The sequence below is a fragment of the Phocoena sinus genome, chromosome 12 (genome assembly GCF_008692025.1).
Source record: "Phocoena sinus isolate mPhoSin1 chromosome 12, mPhoSin1.pri, whole genome shotgun sequence".
In the NCBI taxonomy this organism is placed as follows: domain Eukaryota; kingdom Metazoa; phylum Chordata; class Mammalia; order Artiodactyla; family Phocoenidae; genus Phocoena; species Phocoena sinus.
The window spans coordinates 53,811,716-53,830,184 of NC_045774.1; the positions used below are offsets into that span (position 1 = coordinate 53,811,716).

The window sequence follows — 18,469 nt, forward strand, 5'->3', positions numbered from 1 at the left end:
AAAAATCTGACTTTCGGGCCCTGCACACCCCACTTTGTCAGGAGCCGTGGAGGTAATCCACAACAATACGGGCAACAGATATTGGGGGAACTCCTGCTGTTTCTGGGCATTGAGCCAGGCGTGGTCCCTGTCCTCCCAGAGTTTAAAGGTTCTGCTCCCGACACTGCTACTCTTGACACGAAGCCAGAGCCCCTTGTCTGGGTGCTCAGGGCAACACAGTTTGTCTGCTTGCTTGAAAGTGGGTTGTTTTCTGGCTCAGGTCTCGTGGTGTCATAAATAACAACATAGATCTGCTCTACATAAAATACTCAAGTGCTAGGAGCCAGCCTTTTCAGTCTGAAATTCGTCTGTATGTCTGGCTGGCACAGGGTGAGCACGCCATAAAATATTAGAATGGATGAATTAGCTGTTTAATTGTCATGGCACCACCAGTTCAGTCTCTGGTCACCATCCTTTCAGGTTAAGAATCTCCAGTTTTGTTTTCTTAGCGCCCCAACTGTACTGAGTTTCCCAGAAACGGAATCACTTACTGATCAATGATGCAGGATGACTCTGTTCCTTTGCAGTGAGAGGTCACCTGTCAGGTACCAGGTGTTTGTCAGGGCTCTCCCACCAGGGGGCTGGACCACAGAGACCACAGATTAAGAATCAGACTGTTGTTTGTGAAGGAAAGTTAGAAAAAAGAGCACTGATGCCCCCGAGATGTTTCTGTGAAACTAGGGCATCATTTTGCCTCAGCGAATTGCCCTTCACCTGTCTAGGAGTAGTCTAGATGATGGGCTAGATCTGGTTCAAAAATAAACAAAACCTTTTTTTTCTTTTTATGAATTATGCTTTTTATTTATTTATTTTTATTTTTTTTAGCATCCTTATTGGAGTATAATGGCTTTAAAATGGTGTGTTAGTTTCTGCTTCATAACAAAGTGAATCAGCTATACGTATACATATATCCCCATATCCCCTCCCTCTTGCGTCTCCCTCCCACCCTCCCTATCCCACCCCTCTAGGTGGTGACAAAGCACCGAGCTGATCTCCCTGTGTTATGCGGCTGCTTCCCACTAGCTATCTATTTTACATTTGGGTAGTATATGTAAGTCCGTGCCACTCTCTCACTTCATCCCAGCTTACCTTTCCCCCTCCCCATGTCTTCAAGTTCATTCTCTACATCTGCATCTTTATTCCTGTCCTGCCCCGAGGTTCTTTAGAACCTTTTTTTTTTTCCTTTTTTTTGATTCCGTATACATGTGTTAGCACACGTTGTTTGTTTTTCTCTTTCTGACTTACTTCACTCTGTATGACAGACTCTAGGTCCATCCACCTCACTACAAATAACTCAGTTTTGTTTCTTTTTACGGCTGAGTAATATTCCATTGTATATATGTGCCACATCTTCTTTATCCGTTCATCTGTCGATGGACACCGAGATGGCTTCCATGTCCTGGCTATTGTAAATAAAGCTGCAGTGAACATTGTGGTACATGACTCTTTTTGAATTATGGTTTTCTCAGGGTATATGCCCAGTAGTGGGATTGCTGGGTCGTATGGTAGTTCTATTTTTCGTTTATTAATGAGCCTCCATAGTGGCTGTATCAATTTGCATTCCCACCAACAGTGCAAGAGGGTTCCCTTTCCTCAACACCCTCTCCAGCATTTATTGTTTGTAGATTTTTTGATGATGGCCATTCTGACTGGTGTGAGGTGATACCTCACTGTAGTTTTGATTTGCATTTCTGTAATGATGAGTGATGTTGAGCATTCTTTCATGTGTTTGTTCTCAATCTGTATATATTCTTTGGAGAAATGTCTGTTTACGTCTGCCCATTTTTGGATTGGGCTGTTTGTTTTTTTGATGAGCTGCATGAGCTGCTTGTAAATTTTGGAGATTAATCCTTTGTCAGTTGCTTCATTTGCGAATATTTTCTCCCATTCTGAGGGTTGTCTTTTGTTCTTCTTTATGGTTTCCTTTGATGTGCAAAAGCTTTTAAGTTTCATTAGGTCCCATTTGTTTATTTTTGGTTTTATTTCCATTTCTCTAGGAGGTGGGTCAAAAAGGATCTTGCTGTGATTTATGTCATAGAGTGTTCTGCCTCTGTTTTCCTCTAAGAATTTGATATTGTCTGGCTTTACGTTTAGGTCTTTAATCCATTTTGAGTTTATTTTTGTGTATGGTGTTAGGGAGTGTTCTAATTTCATTCTTTTACAAGTAGCTGTCCAGTTTTCCCAGCACCACTTACTGAAGATGCTGTCTTTTCTCCATTGTATATTTGCCTCTGTTATCAAAAATAAGGTGACATATGTGCATGGGTTTATCTCTGGGCTTTCTATCCTGTTCCATTGATCTATATTTCTGTTTCTGTGCCAGTACCATACTGTCTTGATTACTGTAGCTTTGTAGTATAGTCTGAAGTCAGGGAGCCTGATTCCTCCAGCTCCGTTTTTCTTTTTAAGATTGCTTTGGCTATTCGGGGTCTTTTGTGTTTCCATACAAATTGTGAAATTTTTTGATATAGTTCAGTGAAAAATGCCAGTGGTAGTTTGATAGGGATTGCATTGAATCTGTAGACTGCTTTGGGTACTATAGTCATTTTCACAATGTTGATTCTTCCAATCCAAGAACATGGTAATCCAATCCAATCCATCTGTTTGTATCATCTTTGATTTCTTTCATCAGTGTCTTATAGTTTTCTGCATACAGGTCTTTTGTCTCCTTAGGTAGGTTTATTCCTAGGTATTTTATTCTTTTTCTCATACTGGTAAATGGGAGTGTTTCCTTAATTTCTCTTTCAGATTTTTCATCATTATTATATAGGAATGCAAGAGATTTCTGTGCATTAATTTTGTATCCTGCTACTTTACCAAATTCATTGATTAGCTCTAGTAGTTTTCTGGTAGCATCTTTAAGATTCTCTATGTATACTATCATGTCATCTGCAAACAGTGACAGCTTTACTTCTTCTTTTCTGATTTGGATTCCTTTTATTTCTTTTTCTTCTCTGATTGCTGTGGCTAAAACTTCCAAAACTTTGTTGAATAATAATGCTGACCGTGTCTTGTTCCTGATCTTAGTGGAAATGGTTTCAGAGTTTCACCATTGAGAACGATGTTGTCTGTGGGTTTGTCTTCTGTGGCCTTTATTATGTTGAGGAAAGTTCCCTCTATGCCTACTTTCTGGAGGGTTTTTATCATAAATGGGTGTTGAATTTTGTCAAAAGCTTTTTCTGCATCTATTGAGATGATCATATGGATTTTCTCCTTGAATTTGTTAATATGGTGTATCACATTGATTGATTTGCGTATATTGAAGAATCCTTGCATTACTGGGATAAACCCTACTTGATCTTGATGTATGGTCCTTTTAATGTGTTGTTGGATACTGTTTCCTAGTATTTTGTTGAGGATTTTTGCATCTATGTTCATCAGTGGTAATGGCCTGTAGTTTTCTTTCTTTGTGACATCTTTGTCTGGTTTTGGTATCAGGGTGGTAGTGGCCTCGTACAGTTAGTTCAGCAGTGTTCCTCTCTGCTATATTTTGGAAGAGTTTGAGAAGGGTAGGTGTTAGCTCTTCTCTAAATGTTTGATAGAATTCATCTGAGATTCCATTTGGTCCTAGGCTTTTGTTTGTTGGAAGATTTTTAATCACAGTCTCAATATCACTGCTTGTGATTGGTCTGTTTATATTTTCTATTTCTTCCTGGTTCAGGTTCAGAAGACTGTGCTTTTCTAAGAATTTGTCCATTTCTTCCAGGTTGTCCATTTTATTGGCATAGAGTTGCTTGTAGTAGTCTCTCATGATCCTTTGTATTTCTGTAGTGTCAGTTGTTACTTCTCCTTTTTCATTTCTAATTCTATTGATTTGTGTCTTCTCCCTTTTTTCTTGATGAGTCTGGCTAATGGTTTATCAATTTTGTTTATTTTCTCAAAGAACCAGCTTTTAGTTTTATTGATCTTTGCTATTGTTTCCTTCATTTCCTTTTCATTTATTTCTGATCTGATCTTTATGATTTATTTCCTTCTGCTAACTTTGGGGTTGTTTTTTTTTTCTTCTTTCTCTAATTGCTTTAGGTGTAAGTTCCGGTTGTTTATTTGAGATGTTTCTTGTTTCCTGAGGTAGGACTGTATTGCTATAAACTTCCCTCTTAGAACTGCTCTTGCTGCATCCCATAGGTTTTGGGTCATTGTGTTTTCATTGTCATTTGTTTCTAGGTATTTTTTGATTTCCTCTTTGGTTTCTTCAGTGATCTCTTGGTTATTTAGTAGTGTATTGTTTAGTCTCCATGTGTTTGTATTTCTTACAGATTTATTCCTGTAATTGATATCTAGTCTCATCGTGTTGTGGTCAGAAACGATACTTGATGTGATTTCAGTTTTCTTAAATTTACCAAGGCTTGATTTGTGACCCAAGATATGATCTATCCTGGAGAATGTTCCATGAGCACTTGAGAAAAAAGTGTATTCTATTGTTTTTGGATGGAATGTCCTATAAATATCAATTAAGTCCATCTTTTTTAATGTGTCATTTAAAGCTTATGTTTCCTTATTTATTTTCATTTTGGATGATCTGTCCATTGGCGAAAGTGGGGTGTTAAAGTCCCCTACTCTGATTGTGTTACTGTCAGTTTCCCTTTTTATGGCTGTTAGCATTTGCCTTATGTATTGAGGTGCTCCTATGTTGGGTGTATAAATATTTACAGTTGTTATATCTTCTTCTTGGATTGATCCTTTGATCATTATGTAGTGTCCTTCTTTGTCTCTTGTAAGTATTTAATTTAAAGTCTATTTTGTGTGATATAAGAATTGCTACTTCAGCTTTCTCTTGATTTCCATTTGCATGGAATATATTTTTCCATCCCCTCACTTTCAGTCTGTTGGTGTCCCTAGCTCTGAAGTGCGTCTCTTGCAGGTAGCATACATATGGGTCTTGTTTTTGTATCCATTTAGCTAGTCTATGTCTTTTGGTTGGAGCATTTAGTCCATTTACATTTAAGGTAATTATTGATATTTATGTTCCTATTACCATTTTCTTAATTGTTTTGGGTTTGTTATTGTAGGTCTTTTCCTTCTCTTGTGTTTCCTGCCTAGAAAAGTTCCTTTAGCATTTGTTGTAAAGCTGGTTTGGTGGTGCTGATTTCTCTTAGCTTTTGCTTGTCTGCAAAGCTTTTAATTTCTCTGTCAAATCTGAATGAGATCCTTGCCAGGTAGAGTAATCTTGGTTGTAGGTTCTGCCCTTTCATCACTTTAAATATGTCCTGCCACAGTGTGTCCTGCCACTCCCTTCTGGCTTGCACAGTTTCTGCTGAAAGATCGGCTGTTAACCTTATGGGGATTCCCTTGTATGTTATTTGTTATTTTTCCCTTGTTGCTTTTAATATGTTTTCTTTGTATTTAAATTTTGATAGTTTGATTAGTATGTGTCTTGGCGTGTTTCTCCTTGGATTTATCCTGTATGGGACTCTGAGCTTCCTGGACTTGATTGATTATTTCCTTTCCCATGTTAGGGAAGTTTTCAAGTATAATCTCTTCAAATATTTTCTCAGTCGCTTTGTTTTTCTCTTCTTCTTCTGGGACCCCCATAATTCGAATGTTGGTGCATTTAATGTTGTCCCAGAAGTCTCTGCCACTGTCCTCAATTCTTTTCATTCTTTTTTCTGTATTCTGCTCTGCAGTAGTTATTTCCACTGTTTTATCTTCCAGGTCACTTATCCGTTCTTCTGCCTCAGTTATTCTGCTATTGATTACTTCTAGAGAATTTTAAATTTCATTTATTGTGTTGTTCCTCATTGTTTGTTTGCTCTTCAGTTCTTCTAGGTCCTTGGTAAACGTTTCTTATATTTTCTCCATTCTATTTCCAAGATTTTGGATCATCTTTACTATCATTACTCTGAATTCTTTTGCAGGTAGACTGCCTATTTCTTCATTTGTTTGGTCTGCTGGGTTTTTACCTTGCTCCTTCATCTGCTGTGTGTTTCTCTGTCTTCTCCTTTTGCTTAACTTACTGTGTTTGGGGTCTCGTTTTTGCAGGCTGCAGGTTCTCATTTCCCATTGTTTTTGGTGTCTGCCCCCAGTGGGTAAGGTTGGTTCAGTGGGTTGTATAGGCTTCCTGATGGAGGGGACTGGTGCCTGTGTTCTGGTGGATGAGGCTGGATTTCATCTTTCTGGTGGGCAGGACCGTGTCCAGTGGTATGTTTTGGGGTGTCTGTGACCTTATTATGATTTTAGGCAGCCTCTCTGCTAATGGCTGGCATTGTGTTCCTGTCTTGGTGGTTGTTGGGCATAGGGTGTCCTGCACTGTAGCTTGCTGGTCATTGAGTGGAGCTGGGTCTTAGGGTTGAGATGGTGATCCCTGGGAGAGCTTTTGCCGTTTGGTATTACGTGGAGCCAGGAGGTCTCTGGTGGACCAATGTCTTGAACTCGGCTCTCCCACCTCAGAGGCTCAGGCCTGAGACTCAGCCAGAGCACCAAGACCCTGGCAGCCACACAGCTCAGAAGAAAAGGGAGAAAAAAGAAAGGAAGGAAGATAGAAAAAAATAAAATAAAATAATCTTATTAAAATAAACAATAAAAATTATTAAAAATAAAAAAATTTTAAAGTAATAAAAAAAGAAAGAAAGAAGAGAGGAACCAAACCAAAAAACAAATCCACCAATGATAACAAGCGCTAAAAACTATACTAAAAAAAAACAAAACAGAACCCTAGGACAAATGGTAAAAGCCAAGCTATACAGACAAAATCACACACAGAAGCATATACATATGCACTCACAAAACGAGAAAAGGGAAAAATATATATATATCATTGCTCCCAATATCCACCTTCTCTGTTTGGGATGACTCGTTGTCTATTCAGGTATTCCACAGATGCAGGCTACATCAGGTTGATTGTGGAGATTTAATCTGCTGCTCCTGAGGCTGCTGGGAGAGATTTCCCTTTCTCTTTTCTGTTCCCACAGCTCCTGGGGTTCAGCTTTGGATTGGCCCTGCCTCTGCATGTAGGTCACCTGAGGGCGTCTGTTCTTCGCTCAGACAGGACGGGGTTAAAGGAGCAGCTGATTCGGGGGCTCTGGCTCACTCAGGACGGGGGGGAGGGAGGGGTATGGATGCGTGGTGAGCCTGCGCGGCAGAGGCCAGCATGACATTGCAACAGCCTGAAGCGCGCCGTGCGTTCTCCGGGGGAAGTTGTCCCTGGATCCCGGGACCCTGGCAGTGGCAGGCTGCAGAAGCTCCCGGGAGAGGAGGTGTGGAGAGTGACCTGTGCTTGCACACAGGCTTCTTGGTGGCTGCAGCAGCAGCCTTAGCATCTCATGCCCGTCTATGGGTCCACAGTGATAGCCGCGGCTCGCGCCGGTGTCTGGAGTTCGTTTAGGCGGTGCTCTGAATCCCCTCTCCTCACGCACCCCAAAACAATGGTCTCTTGCCTCTTAGGCAGATCCAGGCTTTTTTCCCGGTAAATAAAACTTTGTTTACAAAACCAATGGCGGACTGGATCTGGCCGCGGGCTGCAGTTTGCCAACCCCTCTTCTATATCAGAGGTGAACACACTGGCCTCCGGTTTTATTGGAGAGCGACCACACCTGTTTGTTCACACAGTGTCTGTGGCTGCCTTAGTGCTTTAACTGCAACAGAGACTGCCTGGCCCACAAAGGCTAAAGCACTTAGTATTTGGCCCTCTAAGACAAAGTTTTCTGATCCTTAGTCTGTAGAAATAGTATTTATAAAATCAGAGTGTTCTCAGTAGACATACAGAGCCTTTGTCTTGAAGCTCTGTCAGGCCTGAAATCTACATGTACCTCTTGGGTGACATTGGGGTGAATCATTTAACTTTCCTGCCACAGTTTTTTCAGCTGTAACACAGAGTTGGTGCGTGTTTTGCAGCACTCCTGCAGGATTCTAGGAGATGATACGTACAGGCATACCTTGTTTTATTGTGCTTCGCTTTATTGCACTTTGCAGATACTGTATTTTTTTACGGATCGAAGGTTTGTGGCAACCGTGTGTCGAGCAAATCTGTGTTGGTGCCATTTTTCCAACAGCGTTTGCCCACTTCATGTCTCTGTGTCGTATTTTGGTAATTCTTGCAAAATTTCAAACTTTTTCATTTTTATAATTATATTTGTTGTGATCTGTGATCAGTGATCTTTGATGTTACTATTGCAAAAAAGATTATGACTCACTGAAGGCTCAGGTGCTGGTTAGCATTTTCCAGCAATAAAGTGTTCTTTAAGATATGTACATTGTTGGGCTTCCCTGGTGGCGCAGTGGTTGAGAGTCCGCCTGCCGATGCAGGGGACACGGGTTCGTGCCCCGGTCCGGGAAGATCCCACATGACATGGAGCGGCTAGGCCCATGAGCCACGGCCGCTGAGCCTGCGCGTCTGGAGCCTGTGCTCCGCAACGGGAGAGGCCACAACAGTGAGACGCCCGCGTACCGCAAAAAAAAAAAAAAAAAAAAAAAAAGATACGTACATTGTTTTTTAGACTTCATGCTATTGCACACTGAATAGACTACAGTATAGCGCAAATGTAACTTTTCTTTGCACTGGGAAACCAGAAAATTCATGTGACTGGCTTTTTTCTGATACTTGGTTTATCGTGGTGGTCTGGAACTGAACCTGCAATACCTCCAAGGTATGCCCAATATTAAGTGTCTGGCACATAGAATATAATCAGTGTTAGAAATAAATTCAGCAGACTTTTAGTTTTCCATAGCTATTTTGGCTTCTTTCATTTTCAGGGTGAGCCATTGCCTGTAGAGGTATCTACAGGGGCAGTAGCCCCTGTCTGGTGCTTATATGGTTCGTTAATTCACCATAGTCCTGCATTAGACTTTTAAAATCACTTGTAGGCTGTCATTCTTTGCTGTTTTCCGTTTTCTCCATGTGTAAAAAATATGTCCCTATCAACTGTAACATTTGACCTTCTCAGGAACTACTTCTAGTCCTTGCCTGGGCATCCTCAGGTGTGCGCGCGCATGTGTGTGTGTGTGTGTGTGTGTGTGTGTGTGTGATGCACGCCACTGCCTCTCACATCAGTAATGCAAAGGACGCCCAGCAACCAGTGACTGTCCCTGCCTTCTGCCCTCAAGGGTACAGCCTTGGCTGCCCTAGGATTGGGCAGAGTTGTCCATGAGAGACACCCCCCATCCCAACCCCCGTCTTCTTCTCATCTCTACTGTGCAGCCCCTCTGGTGTATACTTTCAAAAAACATTATTCTCATTTTTTTCTGCTTCCCACAATTCCTGCCAAAGTGAGCAATTACCTTTGGAGTTTGGGGCAGGGAGGGGGACCTGTAATCATGACAGCTTCCAGCGAGGCAACCTCTTCTAGGGAAGTGACCTTTATTTCTCAGTGAGGATGGTGGAGTTGTTTTTCCTATCAGGTAGCTGTTTTTTTTTGTTCTTCACAGATGATACACCAAGAAACTACTTACAACCTAATATGTATTGTTTTCATTTATAAATGAAAAGATAAAACTTTACAGCTGAGCATGTGCTTGTATGGAGTAGAAATCCCTCAGCCGTGTGCATAGCAGCCTGAAATTTCCAGATTAAACTGGGGAGGAGGCGTGCTTGGGTGATGCCAGTTGCTATGCCGTTGGAAAACTCACTGAACTCCTCTGTGTCTGGCTCTCCACTTCTCTGACGTTGAGCTACTGAAATGCTTACAACCTTTTATTTGTACTGCTGCAATAGGAGGACAAAAAGATTAAAAGATTCATGGTAAATATTTAAGGAGATAGTAACTGGACAGAACACATTGGTTTTATAGATATTAAGGAGGTATGCCTGGGGCAGAGCATAGCCTCTCTAGTATAATGTCAATAGAAGATTTTAATCGGTTGATTATATACATCACACATATTGCACTGAGTTATTTAAATAGAATTCTTTCTTTGTGTAAGGTGCCTTTGGAATGTGCCGTGATGTCACAACACCGTCAACTTAAAATCCACTTTGCAGTGGTTTAGCTCAGGTGTACACAGCAGAGCTTTGACAGGACATGTGAGCGTGACAGATGTGCTCACAATTTGATCAGGCTGTCAGTGGTGTTGCCAGCAATGACCAAACTGTAAAAGCAGACCCTAGAGAGGAATCTGGGCATGAATGGAAAAAATTCCTTATAGTATGTAATAGAAACCACAGCATTTTTTTTTTTTTTTTTTTTTGCGGTACGCGGGCCTCTCACCGTTGTGGCCTCTCCCGCTGCGGAGCACAGGCTCCAGACGCGCAGGCTCAGCAGCCATGGCTCACGGGCCCAGCCGCTCTGGGGCATGTGGGATCTTCCCGGACGGGGGCACGAACCCGTGTCCCCTGCATCGGCAGGCGGACTCTCAACCACTGCGCCACCAGGGAAGCCCACCACAGCATTTTTGAGGGGAAAAAAAAAGATACTCTCTTTGTTTTCAGTTACTTCAGGGTAATGATGCTTTTGATTCCGCTTGACTCTGGTGTTTATATTTATTCTGTAAGTGATTTTAAAATAAAATCCCCTGGGCTAGTCGTCGTTCCTTCTTACATTCTGTGAGGCACATTATCGTTTTGAGGCAAATACTGCAGAACAGATTACCCTGCATGGTGAGACAGTACAATTAATGGTGGTCACAGCCATACCATCTACCTGGGGGTATAGCTGGTCAGGTGGACCAAGCCAAGGAGAGAAAAAGAGGAGGCTCGAAGAAACACATGGCTAAAGAAGCCACAGAGGGCTGTTCTTTCATTTAGGACCCAGAGCATCTCGAATGGTGGTGGGATAGGAGGTGGGAGTGTTCTAGACTGCTGCTGGACACAGAACAGAGCTACTGTCTGTGTAATCGTTATCCAGTCCTGACTGCAGCTGTGGGTAGAAAATTGATCTGTATCGGAAATACAATTTTGAAAATCTGATCCTGGAAAACTGTTTCTCTTCCAATCTGGGGTACACATAAGAATTTAGTTTTGGATAGGTTTATCAAATCTGCAATTGACTGATCGTTTTTCTCCTTTTATTGTGAATTGACATGACCACGTAATATTGGTTAGAACATCTGTGCCCGTGTCTTTAAAAGGAAGTTGAAATACTGAGCATTAGAAATTACATTAATAACACAGGTTTGGTGATGAGTGATTTACCTGAAAAATCTGTCTACATTTATAATCAGTAATATGTTTCATTTTAAACAGAAGCGAAGGAATAGAGAAATGTAGTCTATCAACAAATATTTATGATGTGACATGCAATGCCAGGTGGTACTGTTTGAAGACAGAGGAGTTCCAGACAGAGGCACTGTCCCTGGGAAATTTATAGTCAGTCTGGAAAGTTGAGACACAGAGATCTGAAAGGTCAGACACCCCCAAGGATGTTATCCTAGTGATCAAGGGAAAGGTGAAAGCTTCCATCAGCAAGGCCATGTCCTGGTCAGGGTCGTGGAGGGAGTCTTCCCAGGAGAGGTGGAAACTGGGCAGGGCTTTGAGGGATGGCTGCTTCCGTAATTCCCAGGTCCTTACTGGGACTCCTGAAGAATTTTACCACAACCCTTCATTCAGAGACTGCCTCTGCCTTTTTGTAGCAGGATTTTCATAATTTCACAGGAAGTTCGAGAAGAAAGGAATCACGCCCTCAACATCCTAGGCAGGTAGGGTTGCCTTGGGCAGCTGTCTTTTGCGGATGGAATAGTGTTTGCACTGTGGTTGAACGTGGCATGACAAAGGATGTAGTGTAGCAGAAATGCAGTTTTTGGTTTCTCATTGTCTCATTTTTGTTCAGCCAGCTGAGAGATTGGATTTTCTCCTCCCAAAATGAAAGACAAAATTTATAGACCTGAAAAAGAACAGTGTACTCTGAATCAACTCCCTTAACAACAGTTTCCACATTTTATAAAAGAATACAGTAGAAGGAAGATTCAGTTCTACGGGGCGATAGCAAACCTAAGGCAATAGAGTATAGAAATAGTAAGAATTATATGTATTTAACACAGATTTTAGTATCTTGATTCCTGTCCTCTTGAACTGAGGAATGTTACCTTCTGAGGTTTACCTGCAGTAATGCATGTGAGACATCAAGAACATCCCAAAGGCAGTTTGCATTGTAGCCGACCAGAAATGCTAAAATTAGATGATTCTTTGGGTTTACCAAGATGCCTTGGCATAGACAGAGTGGCATTTTCTTTCTTTAGATTTTTTTCTAACCTTGGCGATATCTAATTTGTAGTTGCTAGCATACGGGTTTCGCCATTCGGAGAACATGTTCTCAGAACGCTAATTAGTGTTTTAATACTCATTAACTTCTGTGCTGAGTGCATGGCATATGCAATTTTGGACTCATCTGCATCCTTTGTGAGCTGACTGTTGGAACTAACGATAATGTTTTTCTGCAGCGCTGTGTTCTCACAGTTAGGAATAGGTCAGAAATCTTCAGAAAATGTTAGTGAAGAGTGAATGGGGGAATGTTTTCAAAAAGAACGTTTTGAGAGGATACAGTACTTACATATGATTAGGAAATGGCCTTAAACTGAATCAGTTGTTCTTGACGACTTGTGCCTAAGCATTCATGTTATTTTTTATAGTACGCGTCGCAGTGACATATTCTTGCATAAGCAGATTCCTGCCTTTCTTTAGAATTCTCCTTGTCGCCCAGCCATTGTAGATTGACAGCATAATATTCATACTCAGAGGGCATATGTTTGTACCTGTTTCCTCTTCAGATAGCAACTGTGTTAAAATAATTTGACTGTAAAAGATGATAAGAGGGCTTCCCTGGTGGCGCAGTGGTTGAGAGTCCGCCTGCCGAGGCAGGGGACATGGGTTCGTGCCCCGGTCCGGGAAGATCCCACATGCCGCGGAGCGGCTGGGCACGTGAGCCATGGCCGCTGAGCCTGTGCATCCGGAGCCTGTGCTCCGCAACGGGAGAGGCCACAACAGTGAGACGCCCACGTACTGCAAAAAAAAAAAAAAAAGATGATAAGAAAGAGTCTTGGTTTTCTTGCTAAGGTTATGGGGCCCAAATAGGTTATGGGGCCCAAGTGCGTGGTTGGTGCAGTTTCCATACCATAAAGAAATCCTCTTCCATGTTTTGAAAAAGGACATTGCTTTGCAGCAACCTGAGAATAAGTAACCCACTTAGAGTAAAAATCACAAGGTTGCCTTGAGAATTGAGCAACCAAGTCCCCGGAACGATAGGCCTGGGGAGATTCCTTGAGTCTCCTGCGGGCTTCCTTGTTGGAAGGTGGAAAACAGCTTGAGGCACTTAAATAGTGCCCACTTAAGTATATTCAGTTTTTGTTTACATTTTTCCAAGAGTCATGGCTGTTGAAATCCATAAAAGCTGCGGGTTGCTGAGCTTTGCTGATACTGAGGTCAGTAGATTTCAGGTTACTCACAGCTAACAACTAGCTCTAGCTCCTTGCTAGAAAACTATCCTGGGAAAAAGAAAGTTCTGTTTCATTATCCTATAAAAACAAAGTAGAAACTCACTTCCCTCTTATTAGTACTGAATCATAGTGTAGTTGTCATCTATGAATAGTACGTGCTAATGGCGCTTGTCTTTTGCCATTTTAATAATTATTTCTGGTTTTAGAAATGAGTCTGAATCTCAAGGTGTGTTATTCAGATTAGATTAGATTTCTCCTGTGAGCAACAGAAGAAAAAGTCAAAAATAACCATGGCTTAAAGGAAAGAGATGTTTATTTTTCCCTCTCACATAAAAGAAGTGCAGGGGACATCCGTCCAGGAACAACTTGGTGTCTAAGGTGTAAGGAATCCAAGCTCCTTCTCTCTTGCTGCTTTATCCGTACGTGGCTTCCATTCCCGCCATCACTTCATGGTCCTAGAAGGCTGCAGGGGTTCCAGCCATTTTATATCCACCTTCCAGCCAGCATGAAGGCAGCAATAGGGAAGAAGAGGGAAGGGCAGGTGTTTGCCCTGTTTGCCAAAGGTGACATGTATTATGTCTGCTTTCACCTTATTGGCAAAAACGTACTCACGTGGCCATGCTTGGCAGAAGGAGGTTTAGAGATGTAGTGCTGTTGCCGTGCGCTCAGCACAGAAGTTAATGAGTATCAAAACACGAATTAATGTTCTGAGAACATGGTCTCTGAATGGCAAAACCCGTATACTAGCAACTACAAATTAGATGTAGTTTTATTCCCAGAAAAAATGTACCAGCTAAAAATTAGGGCCTTATTATCAAGGAAATGGGAATGGATATTGGCGGACAGCTAGCAATCGGCCGCAGAAAGCAAAACAGGCCTTCAGCAAAAACTTGGTGGGGACCCTGAAACCAAGGAATCCAGACGCCACCTGGTGGCCAGGTTTCTAAATCTCGGTTTCCCACTGGAAAAACTAAGACTCCAAAAGAGTTGAATTTTCAAATATTATCATTGTGAACAGCAGAAGTCACACACTACAAAGACAGAAGCACCCTTTAAAGAGGCTCTCCTGTCCCAAGAAGAAAGGCATTTAATATTTCCTCTAGGACATGAGTATTCGCTCTTCCCGAACACTTGTCCTGACTTTAGCAGAAGTGATCCAAGAGTATATGCGACTATTTGAGCGTTAAAATCAAGATGAACTGAGGGGCTATCTCTGACATGATGAGGAGGCCAGGTAAGCAGTGTCCAGATGGCTGTCCAGGTGTTTTGTTCTGTGCTAGCGTCATCTTCCTGCCTGGGGTAGCAACTCCCAACCACACCCCCTGCCCTTTCCCTGCAGAGGATGTGGACACAGGCCATCCTCAAGAGCCTGCTCCTTGGAATGGAAGCATGGCACGAATCAGCCTTTGGGCAGGTGTTAGGTCCCGAATTTCATAGCCGCCTCTTGCTTTTCTCCAGATGGTATGTTTTTCCACTAATGGTTTGGGGCTCTGGACAAATTGCACATACATTAGGGTTCGTCTGTTTGAACCCTCTCATTTTAAAGATGAGGAAACTAAGGCTCCGTCTGCTCAGTGTTTTAACAAAGGTCACACCATCAGTAATTGACAGAGCCAAGACTAGAACACAGAGCTCCAGAGCTGTGCTAACCCTGTGCGTTTTGTTATGAGGACAAGTTATTTGCTCTCTCTATACTCGGTTGGGATTTGGTTTTCATTTTTTCCACCTTTAAAATAAACAATTTAGCCTAAAAGCCTCTAAATCCCTAAGCTTCCTTACCTCTAAAAGTATGTTTCTACATCATGTAAAGATCTAGTGAGTACTTTGTAGAATTTTATGGGACCTATTAAATAATAAAAAATACTCTCTGTGTGAAAGGAAAGGCAAGAAGGGCCCATAAGTTCATTTTTTAATGACTTATAAATACTGTTATGATTTATTTAAATATTCACTTCCAGTCTCCTTGTTGCATTTTAATGGAGGTCCTCATTGCATTATCCATTTATTTATGTCATATATATTATACACATAAACATTTATACATTTATATTTTAATGTATTAAAATATACAGAGGGGCTTTAAGTCTTAAATGTTGGTCACCACGTGGCAACTTGAAACTCCATTTTAAAGTATGTTCAGAAGTAAAAAACTTGTAAGTATTTATGTTTTTGCTTTTGTCACCTTTGCTGGACTTCCCCCAAGCTATTATTGGGGGAAGGTTGGCAGTAATGCTAATTCTGGCACTCGGTTGCCTCTGATTCAAAATCAGAAGAATATTCACAGATTTATTTTGGAAACTCTAGCCTGAGATGTTTGCTTCTTATGCAGTGAGCCTGGAAAGCAACTTCAATGGCCGGAGCAGGAGACCTTCTCTATGGCTTTTCCTTAGAGAGGGGCATCCATTCCAGTGTCTGTCTGCAGATTTCTGCCTTCTCCATGGGTGAAGTTAGACAAAGAATTAATAGAATTGGGAGGGTGTCTAGAAATCTGATAACTGTTCAGATTTCCTCTGCATTGAGAAGGCTCAGCAGGAGAGAGTTGGGGCTTATCTTTCTCCGGGTTTTCTGTGACAGTATCACTCCTAGCCCCAGGGTACATTTTATGTAGGTTGCCAGCTAGACAAGTGTTCTCTGGTTTCCTGCTCTGCTCGACCTTTAGGGCAAAAGGAGAGAAGAGACCATAGTGTGGGCTCTTTACTTGCCACACAGTTTCCTCCCTGCCTTCTGCCTTTGCCTGGAGCTGCACGGATGGTCAGTGGATGATGGCAGGAATACCAAGCCCTGTGGGTAGTCCGTTACCTCCCTGGAGGAAAAGCCATTTCTGGCCTATCACTGGTCTGTGAAGAAGGGAGGAAATTCTTTCCCTAAGTATAATCTTTTGATGTGGATCAGGTGTGCCCTGACATGGGTTTAGCGAAGCCGACTTGATCCTTCCCTGTGCACTCCCATTGCTGACTCAATGTACAGAGTAGATTAGAAATGTTGTAACAATGATAAACGTGATGGTACAGTATCACGAAGTGGAAGGCATCACGAGGGTGTTAAGCAGGGACACACGCAGGCTCCTGGTCACTGTCAGTGTCAAGTGTGAGCTCCTCTACCAACTCTTGGTGCCATGCTTCATCCACCCCACAGAGGTACCGCCTCACCACCCTGAGTCCCCACCCCAAACACTGCACACCACCCAGGCTCAGCTCCTATACGACCCTTGACCACCATGCCCAGACTCGCCTCTGCTTGGCTCTCCTTCCTCTGTGCTCCGTGCTGGCACTGCTTGTCTCCTTTACTTCGTTCTCTGAAACGCCGCACGTCTTTCAGTATTCAGCCAAGTCCCAGCTCCTGCATAGATAACTCTTCTTGTTCTTGCCCTTGGGAACTCAGTCAAAAGCAAAACACAGGGAGAGGGAATATTCAGCTGGTGCTTGAAAACATAGCATGGGTGTGTACACATAATATGCCAGCCTCCGTGCCAGGGTTCTCTGCATTATCTCATTGCTTTAGAGAAGAACCATCCCTGGAGATCTATACTCTTGTGATCTCAGTTTTCTGGATGAGGAGCCTGCGGTGTAGGGAAGTTAGATGAGTTGCCCCAAGTCACACCGTGGCATAACCGGTGCGTAAGCCAGGTCTCTGATTCTGCAGTGCGCTTGAGTATCTGAGCAGCTGTGCCCACCTCCCTGATCGGGCTGCCACAACTCAGCAGTCAAGTGCCCTGAGGTCGGTAGTTCTAGGTCTCCGTGTAGAAATCAACATAAGACATTGTGGTTTTATTAAGACTGTAGAGAAAGCTTCACCATTGACCTTGGTCAGTGTCTCAAAAGAAACAACTGTAAGTCATCTACTCAGGCTGTATTGATAAATGCAGCCCAGATTCTTGTGCATTTAAAATCATCTGCTAGTCAAGTCTGCTAAGTAATGCATGATGCCTTGTGTCCTCCTTGCCTCCAGCTGCCTTCGTTTGTATACATATGTATATAAACATAAATATTAATATGCATACAGACATGTTTTTAACAGAATATACTCTTTGATCCCAGTTAAGGTAGTGGGTAATTCTGAAACTGAATCTCAAACAGAAAACCGTCGAGGGTGCAAGTAAAAATCATTATATAAATATCATTTTATGCTGCCTACATCTGGACCCTCCGCTTCTCTGTGTTTTGCAAAGGATATGTCTAGTTCAACTCTAAAATTTAATGTGAATATAGCTAATGTAAATATTTGGAAGAGATTAGAGAAAAGTATAAATGCTCTAAACTGTGGCTGGTGTGTTTGAGAATGTGCAGGTCTGGCTGTGTCGGAAGCACTGACTTTGATACGTTGCTCAGAATCTTCGGAGATAGGAAGGACAGGCGAGTGTTACGGGGCATTGCCAGAGCTGCCTCCACTCACCCATCTAGACTTTGACACCTTGTTCAAGTTCATTTACGACTGCCAGCTGGTCCCCTTCTCCTCCTCACCTTGCATCAGAAATTCCTGGTCTGCACTGATTGGTGGAGGTGGGATGGGGAAGAACCACTGCATTTATGCAGTCCCTGTACGTATTAAAAATGTACTTTGTGCCAAGCGTTGGGCTAAACACTGGGAATGTAGCAGTGACCTAGAGAGACGTGGTCTTTGCTCTTATGAGGAATATGGGCAAAAGCAAATGAACCGAAAATAAATGTGAACATTGCAAGTTGGAACAAGGGCTGTGAATGAAGAAAACAATGACTGTTGCTGGGAATGACAGAGGGGCCCAGTGTGAATTGAGCCAGTCGTCAACAAAAGTTCCCTTGAGATTTCATTTAAGTGGAAACTTAAAAGCTAAGAGGGAACGAACCACGTGAAAATGAGGGAAGAAGAGCCCAGCATGTTAGAGCAAAGGCCCCGAGTATAAAGTGCTTGGCTTCAGAGAGGATCGGAGAGAAGACTGGGAAATGGTGAGTGGAGGAGAATGGGGGCTGGGTGGGGGGGATGGCAGGGTTTTGTGGCCATGTTAGGAGTTTGTTCGGGATCCCAAGTGTGGTGGGAGTCCCTACAGGGTCTTTACTGGAAAGTGACATGTTCTGATTTAAGAAAACCGTCGTCCGTTTTGTGGAGAATAGATTTAAAGGGCAGGTATGGACATGGAGAGAGCTGATATACATCT

General features: G+C 42.4%; 1 protein-coding gene across 1 annotated transcript in view; it reads left to right on the forward strand.

The window, feature by feature from the left end:
* The window catches only part of PREP (prolyl endopeptidase), a 138,891-nt gene that overhangs the window by 77,357 nt on the left and 43,065 nt on the right, over window positions 1-18,469 (forward strand). The gene's annotated exons all lie outside the window — the stretch shown is intronic.